The 26,140-nt window shown below is 40.1% G+C and overlaps 1 non-coding gene and 1 pseudogene across 1 annotated transcript; both read left to right on the top strand.

Annotated features, from left to right (window-relative positions):
* The window catches only part of LOC105873007 (polyubiquitin-like), a 46,562-nt pseudogene that overhangs the window by 16,463 nt on the left and 3,959 nt on the right, over positions 1-26,140 (top strand).
* Positions 386-524, top strand: LOC142869659 (U4 spliceosomal RNA). The gene has a single exon (XR_012918239.1). It is a non-coding gene; the product is annotated as a U4 spliceosomal RNA (small nuclear RNA).

Raw genomic sequence — 26,140 nt, 5'->3', positions numbered from 1 at the left:
TTGTCCCCACCTGGGTTAACTACATTTATTGAGCTATTTCTTTTTCTTTTTTATTTTTGAGACAGAGTCTCGCTTTGTTGCCCAGGCTAGGGTGAGTGTCGTGGTGTCAGCCTAGCTCACAGCAACCTCAAACTCCTGGGCTCAAGCAATCCTCCTGCCTCAGCCTCCTGAGTAGCTGGGACTACAGGCACGCACCACCATGTCCTGCTAATTTTTTTCTATATATATTAGTTGGCCAGTTAATTTCTTTGTATTTATAGTAGAGACGGGGTCTCGCTCTTGCTCAGGCTGGTTTCAAACTCCTGACCTCGAGCAATCCGCCCGGCTCGGCCTCCCAGAGTGCTAGGATTACAGGTGTGAGCGACCCCGCCCAGCCCAAACCAGGAACTTTGCACGGTGGTAATACTGTACCCAATGAGGTTTTTCTGAGGTGTGATTATTGCAAATTGAAAACTTTTCCCAATACCCAACCATGACGACGAAATATGGTCGGCATTGGCAATTTTTGGCAGTCTTTATGGAGACTGAACAAAGAAAAAGAAAAGAAAAACAAACTAGGACTCACACTTCTCAATTTCAAAACTCACTACAAAGCTACAGTAATCAAAACTGTGTTACTGACACAAAGATAGACATATAGTCAATGGAATAGAATTGAGAGTCCAGAAATAAGCCCATGTTATCTATGACCAAGTAATTTTCAACCAGGGGACCAAGAATATTCGAAAGGGAAAGAAAAGTGATATTGGAACAACTGGATACCTACATGGTAAAGTATTAAGTTGGAACTTCACCACCTAGAAAAATTAACTTAAAATGGATAAGACACCTAAATGTAAGGATTCTTAGATATGACACCAAAAACATAAGCAACAAAAGAAAAAAAGGTAAATTGGCCAGGTGTTGTGGCTCACGCCTGTAATCCTAGCACTCTGGGGGGCCAAGGAGGGAGGATTGCTCAAGGTAAGGAGTTCAAGACCAGCCTGAGCAAGAGTGAGAACCTGTCTCTACTAAAAATAGAAAGAAATTAGCTGGACAACTAAAAATATACAGAAAAAATTAGCCGGGCATGGTGGTGCATGCCTGTAGTCCCAGCTACTCAGGAGGCTGAGGCAGAAGGAGTGCTTGAGCCCAGGAGTTTGAAGCTACTGCGAGCTAGGCTGATGCTACGGCACTCTATCCCAGGCAACAGAGCAAGACTCTGTCTCAAAAAAAAAAAAAAAAAAAAGGTAAATTGAACTTCATCAAAACTAAAAACTTTTATACTTCAAAGAATATTATCAGGAAAATGAAAAGGCAATGCACAAAGTGAGAGAAAAACATTGCAAATCATATACCTGATAAGGGGCTTGTATGTAGAATATATGAAGAAGTCTTACAACTAAATAATAAGACAACCTAGTTAAAAATTGGGCAAAAGATCTTAATAGAAATTTCTCTAAGGAAGACATGCAAACGGCCAATAAGCACATAAAAATGGTCAGCATCATTAGTCATCAGGGAAATGTGAATCAAAATTAAGAGATACCGCTTTACACCCACTAGGATGACTCGAATCAAGATATCAGGTAAGTGTTGGCAAGGATGCAAAGAAATTGAAACCCTCATCAACTGTTGGAGGGAATGTAAAAGCACAGTTACTTTGGAAAACAATCTGGAAGTTCATCAAGTTATTAAATGTAGAGTTACCATATGACCCAGCAATTCCAATCCTGTGACTGTACCCAAGAGAAATAAAAACATATGTCCACACAAAAACTTATATAAGAATGTTACATTTGATTTTAGCCAAAGGCCAAGAAGTGATTACAATAATGTTTATATTAATAGCAGAATTATTCATAATAGGCAAAAGGTGGAAACAACCCAAATGTCCATCAATTGATGAATGGATAAACAAAATGTGGTATGTCCATATGATAGATTATTGTTGCCCACAAAAAGGAATGAAATACTGATACATGTTATACAGCTTGGATGAAACTAAAGTGTTATGTTAAGTGAAAGAAGCCAATCACACATAAATTAGCATATTGTATAATTCCATTCATATTAAAATTTACAGTAAGGAAATCTATAGAGATAGTTTAGTGGTTGCTTAGGGCTAGAGGTGGGGGAGGGGGATGAGGGGTGAAAGTTAAATGGTACAGGGTTTCTTTTTGAGATGATGAAAATTTTCTAAAATTGTGATGGTTACACATTTCTGTGAATATTCTAAAAATCATTGAATTGTATATTTTAAATGGTTGAATTGTATATGAACTATATCTCAATAAAGCTGTTTTTTGTTTATTTGTTTGAGACAGGGTCTTGCTCTGTCACCCAGGCTGGAGTGCAGTGGTGTTATCATAGCTGATGCAACCTCAAACTCCTGGGCTTGGGTGATCCTCTTGGCCTACTCTCCTGAGTAGCAAGAACTACAGGCATATGCCACCGCACTTGGCTAATTTTTAAATTTTTTGTAGAATCAGGATTTCGCTATATTGCTCAAGCTGGTCTCAGACTCTTGGCTTCAAGCAATTCTCCCACCTTGGCCTCCCAAAGTGCTAGGATTATAGGTGTAAGCCTCTGTGCCTGGCCTAAAGCTGTTTTTAAAAACTTAGAAAATAAAAAACTTACTCCAGCTCAGTTTTAAGTTTCTAACCTTATAGAGAATGCAGAGTTCTATAGCTCTTCTCTCTTTTCCAGGCTCCAGTCCACCAGCATGTAGGAACAGAGAGAAAGGAAGGGTAAGATGTGAAGTGTTTCTCTACCTAATGGACTCAGTTGTGGCCAGCCATGAGTAGGTGACCTGGTCTTATTCTGGTTAGGTCTGGTAGTTTCTGAGTGAAGGATATTTGTGGATCTTTGGAGTAGTGTTTATCTTCATTCTGGACTTTTCTGTCATTGAAGACCCCTTCAAATGGTGCTGCCTATTTCCTATTCTCTCAGTTCAAACTCAGGCTGGCTGTCCCACTGCTTGGTACACGGTCTTCTGGACCCTCCCATTGCGCCTGCTCCTTCTGAGACAACTGAAATCCTTCAAGGGGAGTTGCCAAACTGGGATGGATTGGCCACATTTTCTTCCTCAGCATACTTTACCAACGTACCTACAAACCCTGCTGGTACAGATTATTCCACTGGGCCTTCCACTTTTAGAAATCTCTAGCCAAGAAATTGACATGAGTTTTCACGTTTGCATGGGTTAAACACACACACCACACTTCACCCTAACATGACCAGAGCAGGTTGGCAGGTCATGCAGTTTGAAAGCATCTATCCAGGAGATGAAATGTTAGTTTCTCCTCCTTGCTGGTACCACTAATCTTACCAGTGTCTCTCTTGGAATGCCCTCATCTTTGGCACTGGGCAGAAGGGGAAACACTTTCCTCTTTTCTGCCTTGGCAAGGGAAATGAATTTCCTCCCATCACAAATACTCTACATACCATAATACCAATAATGACTACTCCCAATCACTTCCACAGTTCATTCTTTTTTTTTTTTTTTTTTTTTTTTTTTTTTTTTTGAGACAGAGTCTCGCTTTCTTGCCTAGGCTAGAGTGAGTGCCGTGGCGTCAGCCTAGCTCACAGCAACCTCAATCTCCTGGGCTCAAGCAATCCTGCTGTCTCAGCCTCCCGAGTTGCTGGGACTACAGGCACGAGCCACCATGCCCAGCTAATTTTTTATATATATATATTAGTTGGCCAATTAATTTCTTTCTATTTTTATAGTAGAGACGGGGTCTCGCTCAGGCTGGTTTTGAACTCCTGACCTTGAGCAATCCGCCCGCCTCGGCCTCCCAGAGTGCTAGGATTACAGGCGTGAGCCACCGCGCCCGGCCTACAGTTCATTCTTTATACATACTGTGGTGGGGTGAGGAGTGGTAGTTGACGGAGATATGGTTGACTATGCCAACTCCTCATAAGATTTGGGAGCAGTTCTGGCACCAATTGTTGTAGCCTTCTTAGAATAAAGGGGTCCTTAGTGCCTCCTGTCCTTACTTTGGGACATGACCACAATTCTGGGCAACAAGGTAAGTTGTACTCAACATCTTTCACATTGGGTTCTCATGGCCACCTCCTGGGCTCCTCCTTTCACATGTGCAGATGGAGTGGACAGTTATTACAAGTTCCTGATAAAAGGGTAGTTTTTTAATTTAAAAAAGTGCTAAAATGATCAGATTTTCTAAGCAACAAAAACACATGAGTTGACAAAACAGATGTAACAGATTATTAAAAGGGGACTCTTTCTGTCTCAATTATAACTATGGCACAAAGGTCAAGATAAAATGGTAGGTACTCTATTTTCCAAAGAGAGACCTTATAACTAAGTGTTGCAAAGCAAGTAGCTAAAGACCATTTTTGAGATCTTTAGGTCAATATTCATCTTGATGGGAGTGCAAACTAGTGCAACCTCTGTGGAAAGCAATATGGAGATACCTTAATGTGATATAAGTAGATCTACCATTTGATCCAGCAATCCCATTACTGGGCATCTACCCAAAAGATCAAAAGACACTCTATAAAATTATAAAGACACCTGCACTTGAATGGTTATAGCAGCACAACTCACAATTGCAAAGATGTAGAAACAACCAAAGTGCCCATCAACACATGACTGGATTAATAAAATGTGGTATATGTATATCATGGAGTACTATTCAGCTATAAGAAACAATGGTAATATAGCACCTCTTGTAATTTTCCTGGATAGAATTGGAACCCATTCTATTAAGTGAAGTATCCCAAGAATGGAAAAATAAGCACCACATGTACTCACCAGCAAATTGGCATTAACGGATCAATACCTAAGTGGACATACAGGAATAACATTTATCGGGCATCACCCAGATGGGAGGGGGGAGAAGGGGATGGGTATATACATAATGAGTGCAATGCATACCATCTGGGGGAATGGACACACTTAAAGCTCTGACCCCGGGGCGGGGGGGGGGGGGGGGGGGAGACAGGGGGACAGGCAATGCATGTAACCTAAACATTTGTAGCCCCATAATATGCCGAAATAAAAAAAATATATATTTTCATCTTGGTACAAAAAGGGTTGAGAGTGAAGAGGCAGCGAATATTTTAGAGAAAATTGTTGAATGTCGGTATTTTTCCTCTGTACCCTGTGGGAGAAAGAAATGGACTGCTTTCCCTTCAATCTTTATGTATGTTTCCTGTAGTTTGTGGGACATAGTGGTTTGCTTTTTTTGTCATTTTCTCTTGCTTGAATTTCATTTTTAAAGTTTTCTTCCTATTCTTACTGCTTTTGAGTATGTGAAATTTTAATATAGTTACCAGTCAGAGTTATATAAAAAAGTTATACTCAGAAGTGTCACCCCTCCTCCACCTTTCTTTCCATTCCATTCCACCTACATCTTATCCTTTTCACCCCATTCCTACCTCCCTCCTGTAGGTAATGAATCTCATTCACTTCTGGTCATTACTTCTGTGTCTTTTGCACAAGTCAATAATTTTTTTATTTCTCCTTTTCTTCTTATACCAAGGATAGCAGATTACAGATACTCCTGACTTTTCCTTTTTTCACTTAACAATATATCCTGGGAATTCCTCCTCCTAATCTGAAGTAATATGTTTATAAATAGCTTCTTCATCTTTTTTTTTAACAACTGCAAAGTACTCTGTTCTGTAGATAGCCACTCTTCTCACACATTTCTTTCCAATATTTTTTATAATTATAAATAATGCTACAGTGTTTATTCTTGTATATTTTCCTATAGAAATGTATCATCAGGGTAAATTCCTAGGAGTGGATTTTTTGGGTAAAAAAATAAATGAATTTGTAGTGTTAGTAGATATTGCTAAATTCTCCTCTATAATGGTTGTATGATTTTTCATTCCCATCAACAACTACTGAGAATGCCTATTTCTCCACAGGCTTGCCAACAGAATGTATTATCTTTCATAATTTATTATCTTTGTCACTCTGATACATAAGACATTATATAGTGGTATAGTTTTAATTTGCTTTTCTTGTATTATGAGCGATATTAAAGATCTTTTAATATATTCAAGAGCCATCATTTTTTTATAACTGCTTTAGTGAGATATAATTCACTTACCATATAATTCACCCATTAAAGTGTGCAATTCAGGCCAGGCACGGTGGCTCGTAAGAGCGAGACCCCGTCTCTACTATAAATAGAAAGAAATTAATTGGCCAACTAATATATATAGAAAAAATTAGCCGGGCATGGTGGCACATGCCTGTAGTCCCAGCTACTCGGGAGGCTGAGGCAGTAGGATTGCTTGAGCCCAGGAGTTTGAGGTTGCTGTGAGCTAGGCTGACGCCACGGCACTCACTCTAGCCTGGGCAACAAAGCGAGTCTCTGTCTCAAAATAAATACATAAATAAAGTGTGCAATTCAATGATTTTTAGTATATTTATGGGAACATACAACTGCCACCACAATTAATTTTCTTCTTAACCATCACCATATTACCCCTAGCCCTAAGAAACAACTAATCTACTGTCTCTATATAATTTCCTTATTCTGGATTTTATAAATGAGATAATGTTATATATTGTCTGGAAGTGTCTGGCCATGGATACAGGGATACAATGGCTGGATACTTTCCAGACAGTCTGTATATGTATTAATATTTTGTGACTGCCTTCTTTCACTCAGCATAATGTTTTTATGGTTTATCTATGTTGTAGCAGGTATCAGTACTTGTTTTATCTCTATGGCTGAATAATATTCTATTGTGTATATATATGCCACATTTTGTTTATTGATCCATCAGTTTATGGACATTTGGGTTGTTTACAGTTTTTGGCTATTATGAATAATACTGCTGTGAACATGAAGTTTTTGTTTGGACATATGTTTTCATTTATCTTGGTTATCCACCTAAAAGTAGAATTACTAGATCATATAGTAATTCTGTTTAATCATTTGAGGAACTACCAGATACTGTTTCATACCTATTTGGGTAGCTGCCATCAAAAAGTCAGATAAATGTTAGTGAGGATGTGGAAAAATGAGCCCTCATACACTGTTGGTGGGAATGTAAAATGGTACAGCCACTTTGGAAAACAATTTGGTAGTCTCTCAAATAATTAAACATTGACTTAACATTTGCATATCTCTACCTCTTTCTATATATTTTACAATAATAAAAAGACCAAACTAACTAAAGATGTGTAAAAATTTCCTTCCATTTTATAGGGTGTCTTTTCACTTTCTTTTCTTTTTTTTTTGAGACAGAGTCTCACTCTATTGCCTGAGCTAGAGTGCTGTGGTGTCAGCTACTTCACAGCAACCTCAAACTCCTGGGTTCAAACAATCCTACTCCAGCCTCAGCCTCCCAGGTAGGCGTGGCTAATTTTTTCTATTTTTTTAGTTGTTTGCCTAATTTCTTTCTATTTATAATAGAGACAGGGTCTTGCTCTTGCTCAGGCTGGTCTGGAACTCCTGAGCTCAAGCAATCCTCCTGCCTCTCAGCCTCCCAGAGTGCTAGGATTATAGGCATGAGCCACCAAGCCTGGCCTTGTTAGTTTTCAAGATTGTTTATGTTATTCAAGGTCCCTTGAGTTTCCATATGAATTTTTTTTTTTTTTTGAGACAGAGTCTCACTTTGTTGCCCAGGCTAGAGTGAGTGCTGTGGCATCAGCCTAGCTCATAGCAACCTCAATCTCCTGGGCTCAAGGGATCCTACTGCCTCAGCCTCCCGAATAGCTGGGACTACAGGCATGCACCACCATGCCTGGCTAATTTTTTCTATATGTATTAGTTGGCCAATTAATTTCTTTCTATTTTTAGTAGAGATGGGGTCTTGCTCTTGCTCAGGCTGGTCTCAAACTCCTGACCTTGAGCCATCTGTCCACCTTGGCCTCCCAGAGTGCTAGGATTACAGGCGAGAGCCACTTCGCCCAGCCTCCATATGAATTTTAGAATCAGATTGCCAACTTTTACAAACAAGAGTGTGTTTAATCTGTAGGTTGGTTTAGAGAGTGTTGCCATTTTAACAATATTAAGTCGTCTGATCCATGAACATGACATGTCTTTTCATTTGTTTAGATCTTTTCAATTCCTTTCAACAATATTTTGTAATGTTGGAGAATAAATTTTGCATTGCTATTGCTAAATTTATTTCTATTTTATATTTTGTTATTTTAAATGAAATTGCTTTCCTAACAGTTATATCTTTTATGTAAATTGCCTGTTCATATCTTTTATCCCTTTTCCTGTTGGGTGTTTGGTCTTTTCCTCCTCTCAATTTTTTTTTTTTTTTTTTTTTTTTTTTGAGACAGTGTCTCGCTTTGTTGCCCAGGCTAGAGTGAGTGCCGTGGCGTCAGCCTAGCTCACAGCAACCTCAAACTCCTGGGCTCGAGTGATCCTTCTGCCTCAGCCTCCCGGGTAGCTGGGACTACAGGCATGCGCCACCATGCCCGGCTAATTTTTTATATATATATCAGTTGGCCAATTAATTTCTTTCTATTTATAGTAGAGACGGGGTCTCGCTCTTGCTCAGGCTGGTTTTGAACTCCTGACCTTGAGCAATCCGCCCGCCTCGGCCTCCCAAGAGCTAGGATTACAGGCGTGAGCCACAGCGCCCGGCCTTCAATTTTTAAATATTGTTTATGGACTGGGATCGTAACCCTTTACATATGATATACATTGCAAATCTTTTCTCAGTTTGTCAGTTGTCTTTTTTTTTTTTTTTTTTTTTTTTTTGAGACAGAGTCTCTGTTGCCCTGGCTAGAGTGCCATGGCATCACCCTGGCTCACGTCAAACTCCTGGGCTCAAGCAATCCTACTGCCTCAACTTCCCGAGTACTTGGGACTACAGGCATCTGCCACCATGCCCGGCTAATTTTTTCTCTATATATTTTTAGTTTGCCAGTTAATTTCTTTCTATTTTTAGTAGAGACGGGGTTTTGGTCTTGTTCAGGCTGATTTGATTTGGAACTCCTGACCTTGAGCAATTCTCCCACCTTGGCCCCCCAGAGTGTTAGGATTACAGGTGTGAGCCTGTACCTGGCCTTGTCTGGTGTCTTTTGTTTTTGTTTGTGGGGGTTTTTTTGGCCATGTAAATTTTTTTAAGATAATGCAATTTATCAACTTTTTCTTCTGTCACTCTAAATTTTGAATTATTATTAGAAAAATTACCCCACATTCAAGTTATAGAATGTACTCATGTTCTTTTCTACTATTTTTTTTTTTTTTTTGAGACAGAGTCTCACTTTGTTGTCCAGGCTAGAGTGAGTGCCATGGCGTCAGCCTAGCTCACAGCAACCTCAAACTCCTGGGCTCAAGCGATCCTACTGCCTCAGCCTCCCAAGTAGCTGGGACTACAGGCATGTGCCACCATGCCCAGCTATTTTTTTATATATATATCAGTTGGCCAATTAATTTCTTTCTATTTATAGTAGAGATGGGTCTCTCTCTTGCTCAGGCTGGTTTTGAACTCCTGACCTTGAGCAATCTGCCCGCCTCCGCCTCTCAGAGAGCTAGGATTACAGGCAGGTGTGAGCCACCGCGCCCGGCCCTACTATTTTTTTTTTTTTTTTTTTTTTGAGACAGAGTCTCGCTTTGTTGCACAGGCTAGAGTGAGTGCAGTGGCGTCAGCCTAGCTCACAGCAACCTCAAACTCCTGGGCTCAAGCGATCCTGCTGCCTCAGCCTCCCGAGTAGCTGGGACTACAGGCATGCGCCACCACGCCCGGCTAATTTTATATATATATATTAGTTGGCCAATTAATTTCTTTCTATTTATAGTAGAGACGGGGTCTTGCTCTTGCTCAGGCTGGTTTCGAACTCCTGACCTCGAGCAATCCGCCCGCCTCGGCCTCCCAGAGTGCTAGGATTACAGGCTTGAGCCACCGCGCCCGGCCCCTACTATTTTTATAGTTCCATTTTTTCCCCATTTAGATCCCTGATCAACTTGGAGTTTATTTTAGTGTATAGTATAAAGAATGAGCAATGGTTACCAGCTGGTGGATTTGTTTCTAATTTATACCCGCAAAGCACTATAGAAAAGAAGTTGGCTGAAGCAACCTATAGCAACACAGAAGAGGGCAGAGTTGGGACTAAACTCAATAAGGAGGATTTTTAAATCTTTAGGGCCAGATATGGACCCTACATATAGGGACCAGCCTAGGGGGCATATAAAGGAAGATTCTACTCAGGAGAGCTTCCTGCAAGGATGAAGTTACCTTAACAGAAAGTGGCTAGAAGTGAGCTTGTCAGATTCAGCGTTGTAAAGACCAGCCAGAAGGACATTGACTTTGAGGGAGATCTGCAAGTAGATAACCCTAATGAAGGAATTTCTGAGGAGGAAAAAAGGGCCAAGCTGGGCCTAGTGGTATGTGCCTGTACTTCTAGCTACTCAGGAGGCTAAGGCTGGAGGATTGCTTGAGCCTAGGACCTAATTTCTTTCTTTCTTTTTTTTTTTTTTTTTTAAAAAAAGCCCAATAGATTTGTTTTGAAAAATGATTTAACAGGTCAACGGGCCTTTGGGTTACACATGCACAAAAGGTAAAGCTAAAATCTTGTTTGGGAAAAGATTAATTAAGATGGTGAGGAGGCGGTGGCTCATGCCTGTAATCCTAGCACTCTGGGAGGCCAAGGCGGGAAGATCACTCAAGGTCAGGAGTTCAAGACCAGCCTGAGCAAGAGCGAGACCAAGTCTCTACTAAAAATAGAAAGAAATTAATTGGCCAACTAAAAATATATAGAAAAAATTAGCCGGGCATGGTGGCACATGCCTGTAGTCCCAGCTACTCGGGAGGCTGAGGCAGAAGGATTGCTTGAGCCCAGGAGTTTGAGGTTGCTATGAGCTAGGCTGACGCCATGACACTCTAGCCAGGGCAACAGAGTAAGACTCTGTCTCAAAAAATAAAAAAGATGGTGAGGAAAAAAAAAAAAAAAAAAAAAGATGGTGAGGAGGTAACTGTTAAGTGAAATAGTATCAAGAGTGTGGTCATTATGATACAGAGTTGTACCTTGGCAGAGAATTGCAAGGAGGTGGTCCTAAGACTTAGGATGATAGGAAACTGGTCTAGAGCTCCTCCTGGTGGCTGAAAACTGTGGGAAGATTGGTAAATATTTGCACCACCCTTAAGGGGCTTGTGTGTGTGTGTGTGTGTATTTGTATATACACACATTTATATATATACATATATATTATTTATAGATATATTACATTATTCATGTGTCTTGTCCTTTCTACAGTATTCTTTCATAGCAAGGTCATGTGGTTTTTGTGTTTCAAATTGCAGTAGTTTCACATTCTATTAATATTCTTTTGGGCCTACTTCCAGAATATTTCTCAAATCAATTTCCTTCTCTTTTTACTACTGTCACCTCTATATTCCAGGCCATCAAATGCCAGACTCCTGTAAATACTCCATAATTTCCTGAAAGCACTCCCCTCCATAACCACAAAGTGATTTTTTTTTTTTTTTTGAGACAGAGTCTCACTGTTGCCCAGGCTAAAGTGTGGTGGCATCAGCCTAGCTCACAGCAACCTCACAACTCCTGGGCTGAAGTGATTTTCTTGCCTCAGCCTCCTGAGTAGCTGGGACTACAGGCATGTGCCACACCTGGCTAATTTTTCTATTTTTAGTAGAGACCAGGTTTTGCTCTTGCTCATGCTGGTCTCAAACTTCTGAGCTCAAGCAATCCTCCCACCTCAGCTTCCCAAGACTGCTAACATTACACATGTGAGCCACCACACCCAGCTGTCTTCAACTTCTTAATAGGGCTCCACAATTTGGTCTAATGTTTCTTACCACTGTGTCTCTTGTACTTTTTGGTCCACCAATGTTGGTTGTATCATAGTTCAATTAATTTTGCATGACACCCCTTTGCCTTCAAGCCTTTTCTATTAACATTGTCTTTGTATTATCCTCTTCTCTCTATATTCAACTTTTTTTTTTTTTGAGACAGAGTCTCACTTTGTTGCTCAGGCTAGAGTGAGTGCCATGGCATTAGCCTACCTCACAGCAACCTCAATCTCCTGGGCTCAAGCAATCCTACTGCCTCAGCCTCCTGAGTAGCTGAGACTACAGGCATGCGCCACCATGCCCGGCTAATTTTTTGTATATATATTTTTTAGTTGGTCAATTGGTTTCTTTCTATTTTTAGTAGAGACGGGGTCTCACTCAGGCTGGTCTCGAACTCCTGACCTTGAGCAATCCACCCGCCTCAGCCTCCCAGAGTGCTAGGATTACAGGCATGAGCCACTGTGCCCGGCCTCAACTTTTTTGTTTTTGAGACAGAGTCTCACTCTGTTGCCCGGGCTAGAGTGCTATGGCATCTACCTAGCTCACAGAAAACTCTGGCTCCTGGGCTCAAGCAATCCTCCTGCCTCAGCCTCCCGAGTAGCTGGGACTACAGGCATGTGTCGCCATGTGCAGCTAATTTTTTCTATATATTTTTAGTTGGCCAATTAATTTCTTTCTATTTTTAGTAGAGACAGGGTCTCACTCTTGCTCAGGCTGGTTTTGAACTCCTGACCTTGAGTGATCCTCCTGCCTCGGCCTCCCAGAGTGCTAGGATTACAGGCGTGAGCCACCACCCTCGGCCTATATTCAACTTTTGAGCCTTAGCTTAAATATTAATTTTCCAGGGAGATCTAGTAATATTCAATATTGTTTATTATAATTATGTTAATGTCTGCATTTGCTGATAAAATGGTAATCCTCTGAGAGCATGAAACATCCTTAACTTCTTTTTTTAACTCCCAAAAGTTTGTGATATAGTAGATGTTCAATGAATAAGTGTAGTACTATACCTTGCTACAGTGTGTGTGTAAAAATGTTTGTTGAATGAATGACTCTGAGATGTGACATTGGCATTGAATTAAGACAAGAAGAGATTACTGGTGATAGAAAAAAAGAAAGAAAGAAAGAAAGAAAGAAAGAAAGAAAGAAAGAAAGAAAGAAAGAAAGAAAGAAAGAAAGAAAGAAAGAAAGAAAGAAAATAGAGTTAGCAGAGTAGTAAAGGAGAAATCCAGACTTTAGTGGATAAAGCAGGAATGGGCAGTGAGAAAATGAAGACACTAAAATTGTAAATAATTTATGAGAAATTCAACTAGGAAAGAAAGAAGAGTAGACTAGCAGCTGAAAGCCTATTGCAGAACCAAGTGAGGGATTCCTTTTCACAGGCAGAATAGAAAAGTATCAGGTAGAATGCTTTTGGTTGCAAGTGACAGAAAAGTCCACTCAAGTGAGATTTAAAAACTCATGGAATTTATCAACTGATGAGGCTAAAAAGTCCAGAGTCAGGCTAACTTTAAGTATGGTTGAATCTAGAGATTCAAAGTGTTACCAAGGTTTTGCCTTTATGTGTCTATGGCTTTCTGTGTTGATTTATTGCCAGGTTGCCCTCCCTTACTGCATCAAGAATGGCTTCAGCAAATTCAAACCTCATATTATTTCTCCTTCTCCATTCCAGAGGAAAAAGACATCACTTCTATATCAGTGAGGATTCTTTCTTTAAGAAATAGAAATGGAGTTTCCCTTACTTAAACAGAAAAAATACTTACTGTAAAAAGAGCAGGTAACTCTTAGAAGGAGAACTAGTCTTATAAACAGGCAGAAACCAAGAGAAGCCAGCCATCAGGAACCATAGCCAAAGTCAGCACAGGAAAAGCCTGGTTAGGGCAATGCTGGCATTAGACATTGCCACCACCGGACATTGCTATTGCTAAGCACTGCTGCTACTGTCATTGTATACTGCTACCGCTGGCATGCCTGAATTATAAATTATGTCATCTTTGTGTCACTCAATATTCTGGTCCCTGGCTAGTTAAGGCTTAGTCACGTGCCAGCACCTTAGCTGCCAGGGGCGAAAGAGGGAATATTTGATCTCTTTAGGGTTCTGTAGTAGGAATGAGTTTCTGTCTTCCACAGATTCATATAAAAGAAGATTTTCCCAAATACGAAAGATATTTGTTGGGCAGACAAAAAGGGGCAGACATTCATTTTTTTGGTCTTGGCCCCAATCGAGCTATAAACTGTTTTAAAAATACCTGAAATTTAAAAACATTGAAAATCCTAGCACTCTGAGAGGCCAAGGCGGGCGGATTGCTCAAGGTGAGGAGTTTGAAACCAACCTGAGCAAGAGTGAGATCCCGTCTCTACTATAAATAGAAAGAAATTAATTGGCCAACTAACATATATAGAGAAAAAATTAGCCGGGCATGGTGGCACATGCCTGTAGTCCCAGCTACTCAGTAGACTGAGGCAGAAGGATTACTTGAGCCCTGAGCCCAGGAGTTTGAGGTTGCTGTGAGCTAGGCTGACGCCACGGCATTCACTCTAGCCTGGGCAACAAAGCGAGACTCTGTCTCAAAAATAAATAAATAGGCTGGGCGCGGTGGCTCACGCCTGTAATCCTAGCACTCTGGGAGGCCCAGGCGGGCGGATTGCTTGAGGTCAGGAGTTCGAAACCAGCCTGAGCAAGAGCGAGATCCTGTCTCTACTATAAATAGAAAGAAATTAATTGGCCAACTAATATATATATAAAAAATTAGCTGGGCATGGTGGCGCATGCCTGTAGTCCCAGCTATTCGGGAGGCTGAGGCAGGAGGATTGCTTGAGCCCAGGAGTTTGAGGTTGCTTTGAGCAAGGCTGACACCATGGCACTCACTCTACCCTGGGCAACAAAGTGAGACTCTGTCTCAAAAAATAAATAAATGAATAAATAAAATAAATAAATAAATAAATAAAAACATTGAAAGGTTGAAAATAAAAGGGATAGAAAAAGGTATACTGGGTAAATTCCAACCAAAAGAAAAATGAGGAGTTATGATAATATCAGACAAAATAGACCTTTAGACAGAAAGCATTATTATGGATATAGAGGATTAATAGATAATGATAAGGGGTTCAATTCAGCAGGAAGATATAGCAGTGCTAAATTATATGCACCTAATAATATAGCCTCAAGATAAATAAGAAAACGGAATTATAGGGAGAATTTGACACAAACCACTGTTATAGTAGCTAGTCAATATACTCTTCTAAGTGTTAATATACAGACTAGGCGAAAATCAGTGAAGATTTGAATAATACAACTAACAAGCTTGATTTATTGAACATTTATAGAAACCTTTCACCCTTCACTTAGCAAATTCATACTTTTTCATGTATTGTTTAATCCCATTTGAGTTGGGGTTTTGGTCATGTGTAACTAAGCATCCTAGCTCCATGTATTAAATCCCTTTGTTTTAAATAGCTAGAAAGATTTCTATTCTTTGCAAATAAACCTTTCTTTATATATTTAAAATTTTATATATTTAAAACAAACTTTACTATATGCAAATAAACGTTCATTGATACAAATACCAAATTGAGTTTTTCTTAGGAATGCAAGGTTTACACTAGAAAATCTGTAAATGACATCTATTATATCCAGCATATAGATTAAATGAAAAAAACAAGTAACTACCTCAATCGTTACAGAAAAAGCATTTGATAAAATTCAATATTAATATAAAATACCCTTATTAATATTCTTAGCAAAATAGGGATAGAAGGCAATTCCTTAAAGGTGATAAAGTATCAATCAAAAATGTATAACAGGCTGGGCGTGGTGGCTTACATCTGTAATCTAGCACTTTAGGAGGATGAGGTGGGAGGATCGCTTGAGTCCAGGAGTTCAGACCAGCCCCGGCAACATATCAAGAACCTGTCTCGGCCTGTCTCCGTGGCTCACGCCTGTAATCCTAGCACTCTGGGAGGCCGAGGTGGGCAGATTGCTCGAGGTCAGGAGTTTGAAACCAGCCTGAGCAAGAGTGAGACCCCATTTCTATTATAAATAGAAAGAAATTAATTGCCCAACTAATATATATAGAAAAAAAATTAGCCGGGCATTGTGGCACATGCCTGTAGTCCCAGCTACTTGGGAGGCTGAGGCAGGAGGATCGCTTGAGCCCAGGAGTTTGAGGTTGCTGTGAGCTAGGCTGACACCACGACACTCACTCTAGCCTGGGCAACAAAGTGAGACTCCGTCTCAAAAAAAACAAAACAAAAAAAAACCTGTCTCTATAAAAATAAAAGCAGTTAGCTGGGCATTGTGGTCCACACCTGTAGCTCCAGCTACTCAGGAGAGGCAGGAGGATCACCTGAGCCCAGGAGTGCATGGCTATAGTGACCTATGATGGCACCACTGCACTCCAGCCTGGGTGACAGTATCTAACAAAGAAATGTGGTATCCAATACAGAATATAAGACCCATGCAAACTCAAGATTATTCATGTAGATATTATACTTCTATTGTTTGAAATAGGGCCATATTGAGCCTTGAATGTCAGGGTAAGGAATTTGATTTTATTCTTTTTTTTTTTTTCTTTTTTTTTTTTAGAGCTCATTCATACCAAAATGATTTTATTCTTTCAGGCATAGGGAAACCATTCAAGGTTTCTGAGCAGATAATAAATACTTTCAGAGCAGGAGCCGTATTTTACTGCATACTCAACTGACTCTAACTGGAACGAAAGCTCTAGGTCTTTCCTATTCATGATATAGCTTCAGTGCCTAGGGGAGGGCTGGCACATTGTAAGCATTTAATACGCCTACTTGAATGAATGAATATCTTTGTCAGTGCCTGCCACATTGTTTATACACAATTCATACTTGTTGAAAGAAGGAAGGTAGGCTGGGCGTGGTGGCTCACGCCTATAATCCTAGCTCTCTGGGAAGCCGAGGCAGGCAGATTGCTGGAGGTCAGGAGTTCGAAACCAGCCTGAGCAAGAGCGAGACCCCGTCTGTACTATAAATAGAAAGAAATTAATTGGCCAACTAATATATATAGAAAAAATTAGCCAGGCATGGTGGCACATGCCTGTAGTCCCAACTACTCGGGAGGCTGAGGCAGGAGGATTGCTTGAGCCCAGGAGTTTCAGGTTGCTGTGAGCAGGGCTGACGCCATGGCACTCACTCTAGCCTGGGCAACAAAGTGAGACTCTGTCTCAAAAAAAAAAAAAAGAAAGAAAGAAAGAAAGAAGGAAGGTAAATTATCAAAGCCATACTTTAGGATAATAGTAACAGAAAGGAAAGAATGGATGTGAGATTGCAAAAGAGGGTTTGTAACAATTTAGAAATTAAATGGACATATAGTGGGGAGAAGAAGGAAGTGATTAAAAAATTCTTGAGCTTGAATTTGGAAAGCTAAAAGAAAAATTTTGCCATTCATAGACTTATTTATTTTAGGATAGCAAATTATTTTATGGGACTATGATGAATTCAGTTTGAGGTAGGTTGATTTTACAGGTATTGATACAACATACTCAGGAGGCGGAAAAGTGGAACTGAAATTTAAGACTAAAGAAGAGTAACGTCTTTGGAGTTGAGAGTCACCCAAGGCTAGGATAATTGAAATCACAGTAGATGAGATGGCCAAAGGAGAATTAGAGACAAGGGAATATCTGCATTTATGGAGAAAAGAGGTCAAGGAGCCACGGATGGAATAGTTATTAATACAAGTAGGAAAACAAGAGTCATAAAATTGAAGAGATGAGAAAATTTCAAGGAGGAGGTTTGTCAACAGCTTCAAATGCTACAAAGAGATTGAAAATCTTCAATATCTGGAAATTAGAAAGCAGTGAATCATATTTGATTCTCCTAACGTAATTAAATTTGAATTTCTGAATGTTGAATCAAAGGTCCTCTGGTATACTTATAATCAGACTTCACACTGATAGCTGCTAAATTCCAATAAGCTAATTTGGCTCCTGTTAAGCTTATATCTTTCCTTCTTCCTCCTCAAAAAGTAAAATACATTCTTATTAGGAAAAAAAAAGGCTGATATTGTTTTCATTCTAAGTATGCCATGTATATTCTTGGCTTTTATTAATAATTTCATGCGCACAGATCTAGGTTTGGTAGGGCTTAAAGTTTATACAATCTGAAGGGCACTCTTGAAGAAAAATAAAAGATTTTAAATACAAAATTAGGTAAAAAACAATTTTTTTTTTTTGAGACAGAGTCTCACTCTTTGCCTGGGTTAGTGTGCTGTGGCATCAGCCTAACTCACAGCAACTTCAAACTCCTGGGCTCAAGCAATCCTCCTACCTCAGCCTCCCGGGTAGCTGGGACTACAGGCATGTGCCACCATGCCCGACTAATCCATATATTTTTAGTTGGCCAATTATTTTTTTTCTATTTATGGTAGAGATGGGGTCTCGCTCTTGCTCAGGCTGGTTTTGAACTCCTGACCTTGAGCGATTCGCCCACCTCGGCCTCCCAGAGTGCTAGTAAAAATATTTTTTTAAAATGGGAACAAAAGTCACAACAATTTACTGAAGCTTTGGATATTGGTTCCTTTCTTTGAGACCTCTTAGGCAATATAACTTTTCTTGAGAAATACTCTATAAAACATGGTAGATCCAAAACCTGTTTTACAAAGAGAAGACCTGTCCTAGAATTGTTTTTTTTTTTTTTTTTTTTTAGTGGCTTTTAAAGCTCCTGTTTTCTTTGAGATGAGTAGCAGCACTGCTCAGGACTACAGTAGGGAAAAGAAGGTGTGGCATGAAGATATTGATTTATGTTAAATTTGGTCCTGCAAAAGTAAGAAACAGAATAACAGCATTTAAAAATCTTCAACAAAGTCAGTTCCTGTTTCACTTCCAGAAAGATCAATCACTTCTTCCTTTCCATGTGTTCTCTTTCTAAATAATTTCATTCTTCCCACCAGGAGTGCCCTACCATTCTTGAAAAAATCCCCAAATACTAAAAAGATACAGCTTTTGTTTCCTGGGCATAAATTTATTCTTTTTTTTTTTTTTGAGACAGAGTCTCGCTTTGTTGTCCAGGCTAGAGTGAGTGCCGTGGCGTCAGCCTAGCTCACAGCAACCTCAAACTCCTGGGCTGGAGCGATCCTTCTGCCTCAGCCTCCCGAGTAGCTGGGACTACAGGCATGCGCCACCATGCCCGGCTAATTTTTTATATATATATCAGTTGGCCAATTAATTTCTTTCTATTTATAGTAGAGACGGGGTCTCGCTCTTGCTCAGGCTGGTTTTGAACTCCTGACCTCGAGCAATCCGCCCGCCTCGGCCTCCCAGAGAGCTAGGATTACAGGCGTGAGCCACCGCGCCCGGCCCATAAATTTATTCTTAAGAGAGGTGATGGTGAAGAAATACAAGAATGAAGCTTTCTTACTATAATCCCTAAAATCAAAGACATTGTCTAATAGGACTAATCAGAGGTCCCCTCCAACTTGCCTCAGAAAAGAGACTATGCCTAAGACATCCCTTCTCAGATGAAAGTTTCACTTTTCCAAACAAGTTTTTCTAACAACAACAAAAAAAGAAAGCTCTTAAGCTGAGGCTGGAGGTTCACTTGAGCCCAGGAGTTCGAGTCCAACCTGGGCAACATAATGAGACTTCTGTCTCTTAAAGTATCTTAAAAAAAAAACCAAACAGAGAAAAAAAACAAAAACAACCCTCTTACTTCCTTCAAACATTTCTCCACTATTTCCCAAGCTCATAGGAAGATACTATTAAACTCATAATTGTTGGAATCTTTCCCAGTGAAAACTCCAAAAGGAAGGCAATATGGATAGTTATTTACCTTTTAAGAGAGTGATATCCGAGGCTGGATTTGGCTGTTACCAGGGGAGTCTCTTCCTACTCAAGCACATCTCTTGGCAGCCTCTCCTCTTTTTATCAACCCCCTATTATAAAAGGAGAGTGGTTGGTAGCTCTCTCACTTCCCCACTCCCACACTGAACTCAGAAGCTTCATGAATAGTTCAACTAAAACAAGATCAAGTTTCAGACACTCCCATAGTGAGTAAGAAAATGATCCCACTAGATTAAATTGGAGCCTAGATCAGTGGAGGAATATTTCCACAACTCTGCCAGGGCTGGGGCAGCCACTGTTAATAGCTCAGGTAATAATTTCTAAGTAGGATGACATGGGTGGTAGAGGATAGATCATTAACCAGCTTTTGGGTCTATACAATGGGTCTCTCTGGATTAGCAGCATTACCTGGGAACATGTTAGAAATGCAAATTTTTGGACCCCTATCCTGGCTTTAATGAATAAGAAATTCTGGGAGTGTTGGCATTTGTGTTTGTGGGGTTTTTTTTTTAGTTCTTTTTTCTCTTTTATTATTTTTTCTTTCTTTTTGTATTTTTTATTTTCAGAGATAGCAGCAGAGAATGTGTTTGTGTTTTTTAAGAGACAGGGTCTCACTGTGTTGCTTGGGCTCTGGAGTGCAGTGGCTATTCACAGGTATGATCATTGTGCACTACAGCCTAGAACTTGGCTCCAGCAATCCTCCTGCTTCAGCCTCCTGAGTAGCTGGGACTGTAGAGAAGCACCACTGTGCCCTGTGGCATCTGTGTTTTAACTGGCTCCTCTAGGTGATTGTGATATACACTCAAATTTGAGAACTACTTGTCAACAGGATTAATGAAGCTTTAAGTCTTTTCCCCCTTTCCTCAAAAGAATTTACTTGAGACATTTGAATCAAAAGTCAAAACGATTTCACTTAGCATTTGTTATTATACATGTTCATAAATACCTCCAATGGAAAATTTACTATTTTCTCGAAGGTTTTATTTGGTTCATATTTGGTTCATTAGAAACATTTCTAAAAGACATTTATATGTGTGAACGTATGCTTATAAATATACAGAATACTTCCAGAGAGAAGCAGGGCTTCAAGAGAGATTGGGGCCTACTCTGGGAGGCCGAGGCAGGTGGATTGCTTGAGGTCAGGAGTTCAAAACCAGCCTGAGCAAGAGTGAGACCCCGTCTCTACTATAAATAGAAAGAAATCAATTGGCCAACTAATATATATAGAAAAAATTAGCTGGGCATGGTGGCACATGCCTGTAGTCCCAGCTACTGAGGAGGCTGAGGCAGAAGGATTGCTTGAGCCCAGGAGATTGAGGTTGCTGTGAGTGCCACGACACTCACTCTAGCCTGGACAACAAAGTGAGACTCTGTCTCAAAAAAAAAAAAAAAAAAAAAAAAAAAAAAAAAGGCGGCTGGGCGTGGTGGCTCACGCCTGTAATCCTAGCACTCTGGGAGGCTGAGGCAGGCAGATCGCTCGAGGTCAGGAGTTTGAAACCAGCCTGAGCAAGAGTGAGACCCTGTCTCTACTATAAATAGTAAGAAATTAATTGGCCAACTAATATATAGAGAAAAAATGAGCCAGGCATGGTGGCGCATGCCTGTAGTCCCAGCTACTCGGGAGGCTGAGGCAGCAGGATTGCTTGAGCCCAGGAGATTCAGGTTGCTGTGAGCTAGGCTGACGCCAGGGCACTCACTGTAGCCTGGGCCACAAAGCAAGACTCTGTCTCAAGAAAAAAAAAAGAGAGAGAGAGAGATTGGGGCCTAATATTGTACCGTGTGCATATTATCTACGAAAAAATTTTTCAGGCTGGGCATGGTGGCTCACGCCTAGAATCCTAGCACTCTTCAACCTGAGCAAGAGCGGAGACTTCCATCTCTACCAAAAAAAGAAAAAGAAAAATTACCCGGGCACTGTGGCATGCACCTGTAATTCTAGCTACTCGAGAGAGCTGAGGTAGGAGGATCCCTTGAACCCAGGAGTTTGAAGTTACAGTGAGCTAGGATGATGCCATTGCATTATAACTAAAAAAAAAAAAAAAGGAAATTGAACCTGACTCCCTCTTCAAAAATAAATAAATAAATAAATAAATAAAGAGAAAAAATTTTCAAGTAGATAATTTTTCAAAATATAATATTATCATACCTTTAAAAAGTAACTCTCATGAAAGATGTGCTATACTTAATATTTACTGAATGACTACTATGTGTGTCAATCACTGTGCTAGATGCTGGGGAGAGTGAGAGTATAGTTCTAGCCCTCAAACTTATATTTTCCTAAATAATAATAAACACAACAATCAAAAATATTTTCAGGGCTGGGCGAGGTGGCTCACGCCTGTAATCCTAGCACTCTTGGAGGCCGAGGTGGGAGGATTGCTCAAGGTCAGGAGTTCAAAACCAGCCTGAGCAAGAGCGAAACCCTGTCCCTACTATGAATAGAAAGAAATTAATTGGCCAACTAATATTTATAGAAAAAAATTAGCTGGGCATGGTGGGGCATGCCTGTAGTCCCAGCTACTTGGGAGGCTGAGGTAGAATTGCTTGAGCTCAGGAGTTTGAGGTTGCTGTGAGCTAGGCGACGCCACAGCACTCACTCCAGCCTGGGCAACAAAGCGAGACTCTGTCTCAAAAAAAAAAATTTTTTTTTTCAGTTCCCGAGTTTTCTTGCCATTGAGGTAAAAAGGTAATATCTATTTCTTTCTAGGGTAGAGAAAACTAAAACAAAACCAGGCTTGGACTCATTATAAAAGCTACCACTGATTTAGTGATGGACCTTTAAAACATTGTTACATGTTTTTGCTTTTTATAATTATAAATGTGATATAAAGTCATATCATATTAATTACAGAAAAACATACCAAAAGACAAAAATCTGCTATTAATCCTACCTTCCAGAAATATATTATTAACAGTTTGGCAGTTTTCTCCAGCTTTGTAGGATAGGCACATTTAGAATTTTAATAGATATTGCCAAATCATACACTAAAAAGGTTTAGCAATTTACACTCCCATCTTATAGGCATGAAAGTGCCTGTTTTTTCACAGCTTCACAAATATACGTTACTCTCAATTGCTGAAATATTCATTCAACTAATTGGCTAAAAACAATGTCTTAGTTTTTAAAAACATTGTCTTTCTCTAATTACTATAGTATTTGAGTGTCTTGTTTGTACATATTTTGCAGATTGCCTCATCTATCCTTTTCCCTTTTGATTGAGATATTCATTTTTACTTATTGATTTGAAGGTGTGTATCTATCTACAAATATATGAAAAAATATTTAAAAAGTATATACACACAGATATATTTAAAAATATTTTTACTTATTTATAACTTTTTGCAGCATATGTTGTTCCCAGTGACTATCTTCTGCTACTCCCATTCCTTTACTTTTTTTTTTTTTTTCTTTAAAAAAACCATGCTCTTGAACCTTTACTTTTTTTTTTTGAGACAGAGTCTCACTCTGTTGCCTGGGCCAGAGTGCCGTGGCATCAGCCTAACTCACAGCAACTTCAAATTCTGGGCTCAAGCAATCCTTCTGCCTCAGCCTCCTGAGCAGCTGGGACTACAGGCATGTGCCACCATGCCTGGATAATTTTTTCTGTATATTTTTAGTTAGCCAATTAATTTCTTTCTATTTTTAGTAGAGACGGGCTCTTGCTCTTGCTCAGGCTCGTCTTGAACTCCTGAACTTGAGAGATCCTCCGCCTTGGCCTCCCAGAGTGTTAGGATTACAGGTGTGAGTCACCACGCCCAGCCCTATTCCTTTACTTTTGAATCTGCACTCTGTCAACATCAGCTTCCAGAATTCAACCTCTCTTCTCAGCCCAATAACTTCTGGCTTCACTTATTTCCCAGACCAGTCTCATCCACTTCCACAGAGGTTTTTTTTTTTTTTTTTTTTGAGACAGAGTCTCACTTTGTTGTCCAGGCTAGAGTGAGTGCCCTGGCGTCAGCCTAGCTCACAGCAACCTCAAACTCCTGGGCTCAAGGGATCCTACTGCCTCAGCCTCTCGAGTAACTAAGACTGCAGGTGTAAGCCACCATGCCCGGCTAAATTTTTGTTTCATTTTTAGATGACTGGCTAATTTTGTCTATTTTTAGTAGAGACGGGGTCTCACTCTTGCTCAGGCTGGTCTCAAACTCCTGAGTTCAAGCTATTCTCCTGCCTTGGCCTCCCAGAGTGCTAGGATTACAGGCGTGAGCCATGGTGCCTGGCTTCCAGAGACTTTTTTTTTTTGGAGACACGGTCTCTCTTTGTTGCCCAGGTTAGAGTAGTGAGTGCTGTGGCGTCAGCCTAGCTCACAGCAACCTCAAACTCCTGGGCTCAAGCAATCCTACTGCCTCAGACTCCCAAGTAGCTGGGACTACAGGCATGTGCCACCATGCCTGGCTAATTTTTTTCTATATATATTAGTTGGCCAATTAATTTCTTTCTATTTATAGTAGAGACAGGGTCTTCCTCTTGCTCAGGCTGGTTTGGAACTCCTGACCTTCAGCAATCCGCCTGCCTAGGCCTCCCAGAGTGCTAGGATTACAGGCCTGAGCCACCATGCCCGGTCACAGACTTTTAAACTGTGCTTTTCCAGCTCTAGAATCTTCCCTCTCTAAGATGCTGATCTAATCTGTCCATCAGTTCTTCCATTGTGGGTAAACTGCTTTGTTCACTTTCTTCCCTCAGGCTTCTGAATATTGATAAAATATTAACAATGCTATGTAGTTTCATGAAAATTTATGCCTTCTAACCTTGTCTAGGTCCTCAGAGCATTCAACAATCTTTTTATTTTTTATTTATTTATTTTTTGAGACAGAGTCTCGCTTTGTTGCCCAGGCTAGAGTGAGTGCCATAGCATCAGCCTAGCTCACAGCAACCTCAAACTCCTGAGCTTAAGCAATCCTTCTGCCTCAGCCTCCCGAGTGCCTGGGACTATAGGCATGTGCCACCATGCCCGGCTAATTTTTTCTCTATATATTAGTTGGCCAATTAATTTCTTTCTATTCATAGTAGGGACAGGGTCTCGCTCTTGCTCAGGCTGGTTTTGAACTCCTGACCTTGAGCAATCCACCCGCCTCGGCCTCCCAGAGTGCTAGGATTACAGGCGTGAGCCACCACGCTTGGCCTCAACAATCTTTTTATTTATATCTAGTTGACTTCTCAACCAATTGCCTACAGCTGCACAGGTACACCTAACCCTATTTCTACCTTTTATTCTCAATAGAATTTTCACCTATTAATTTTTTTGAAAATCAAAATCATCACACAGGTTGTTAACTTCCCTTTCTTCCACTTCAATATGTCTACACATTTTTGTAAAAGAGTGCCTTGGTTTCTGAGAGTAACGCTTCCCACACGCCGCCCTAACCCCATCTTCTTTTTTCCCCTAGGACCAGTCTTGTTTTCTCAGGCACATATATTTACTTCCACTTTTAATTTGTCCCTTTCCACAAGCTCAGTGTATCGGCATATTTTACTATTTCCAACCGTATCCTATACCCTGACCCAGCTACCATTTGATTACTTTCTCTTCATTGCCATGTTTCTTGAAAAAGTAGTCTATGCTAACTAGCTGCCTCTACTTATGCCCTTTCTACTCACTTCTCATCCATTTGTACTTTGGTTTCCATTCCTTAGATATGTTCATTCATCCTTATCCTCCTTAACATCTCTGAACACATGATGCTGTGGCTCAAACTCTTATCTTGAAACTCCTTTGGCTTCCATTGCCCTATTCTTTCCAGGTTATCTCTTCCTCTGCAACAGGAATTTCTTCAGGCATTTTTTGTGCCCTTTTCCTTGTTTCTTTTAAGTTTAGTGCTGTCATCCTCTACAACCATAATGTTTCTTGCAGTTGATGAACAAGTAAGTTTAGGTTTAGTCCCATCTCTCTTTGGGGCAAGTGCCCTATGATTTCATATGCTTAATAAGCATTTTTATCTGGCTTTCCCACAAACGAATCCAACCACCGAACTTCTTTTTTTTTTAAAGAATTTATTTTTAGGCCAGATATGGTGGCTCACAGCTGTAATCCTAACACTTTAGGAGGCCAAGGTAGGAGGATTGCTTGAGGCCAGGAGTTTGAGACCAGCATGGGCAAGAGTGAGACTCCTTCTCTACAAAAAATAAATAAATAAATAAATAAATTAGCTGGGCATGGTGGTGAGTGGCTGTAGTCCCAGCTATTTGGAAGGCTGAGGCAGGAGGATTGCTTGAGCCCAGGAGTTTGAGGTTGCAGTGAGCTATGATGATAGCATTACACTTTAGCCCAACCAACAAAGGGAGACTTTGTCTCAAAAAAAAAACAAAAACCAAAAAATTTATTTTTAATTATTATCAATTTATAATAGCTGTACATATTTATGGGGTACATGTGATATTTTGGTATAAACATACAATGTGTAATGATTAAATCAGGGTAATTGGGGTATCCATCACCTCAAGTATTTATCATTTCTTTGTATGAAGAACATTCCAATTCCACTCTTTTAGTTGTTTTGAAATATACAGGAAATTATTGTTTTGCTTTGTTTTGCTTTTTTCTTTTAGACAAAGTCTCACTTTGTTCTCCAGGCTGGAGTGCAGTGGCCTGATTATAACT

The sequence above is a fragment of the Microcebus murinus genome, chromosome 2 (assembly GCF_040939455.1).
Source record: "Microcebus murinus isolate Inina chromosome 2, M.murinus_Inina_mat1.0, whole genome shotgun sequence".
NCBI classification, from domain to species: Eukaryota; Metazoa; Chordata; class Mammalia; order Primates; family Cheirogaleidae; genus Microcebus; species Microcebus murinus.
The sequence above is the reverse complement of the archived record's forward strand: the minus strand, read 5'-3'. Positions and strand labels throughout refer to the sequence as shown.